This window comes from Charadrius vociferus, unplaced genomic scaffold (assembly GCF_000708025.1).
Source record: "Charadrius vociferus isolate BGI_N301 unplaced genomic scaffold, ASM70802v2 scaffold1754, whole genome shotgun sequence".
Classification (NCBI taxonomy): Eukaryota; Metazoa; Chordata; class Aves; order Charadriiformes; family Charadriidae; genus Charadrius; species Charadrius vociferus.
Genome location: NW_009648167.1, coordinates 324 through 931, shown reverse-complemented (window position 1 = coordinate 931; position 608 = coordinate 324).

Sequence of the window (608 nt, the reverse complement as noted above, 5' to 3'; positions counted from 1 at the left end):
ACCCCGGGACGGGGTCCCCTCTGTCCGCCTGTCCCGGGACCGACCGGGGACGGGGTCCCCGCCATCCGCCCGCTCCGGTACCGGATGGGACAGGGTCCCCGCTGCCTCCACCACCCCGCATCACCCCGCTCCCGTACCCGCCTGGTCTCCCCGCACCCCCCGCCCCGTGTCCCATCCCGCTCCCGGTGCCGGGGTGTCACCGGTCCCGGGGTCAGCTCCGTCCCGCCCGCAGGGCTTTCCCCGGGAATCCCTAATCCCCGGGGACCCGACTCTGCCCCGGTTTAAGAGGATCTCCGGAGCTGACGGTGAGCAGCCGGGAGAGCCGGGCTCCATCCCGGGGATGCCGCGGGCATTCCGGGGGGATTTGCAGCCACCGGAGGGAGCGGGAAGGCCCCACCGGGACATTCAGCCAAACCAAGTCCCGAAGACACGATTTTCCCCGGTGTCGCTGGTCCCCAACTCATCCGAGAGCGGGGAGAAGGGGACGGGACACCCCGAGCATCGTCCCCAGCGAGGGGAAACCGAGGCACGGGCCGGGACCGGGATCAGCGGGGGCAGAACCCATGTGTGATTTGGGAGATGTCCCACAGCGGGATTCCACCGGATCC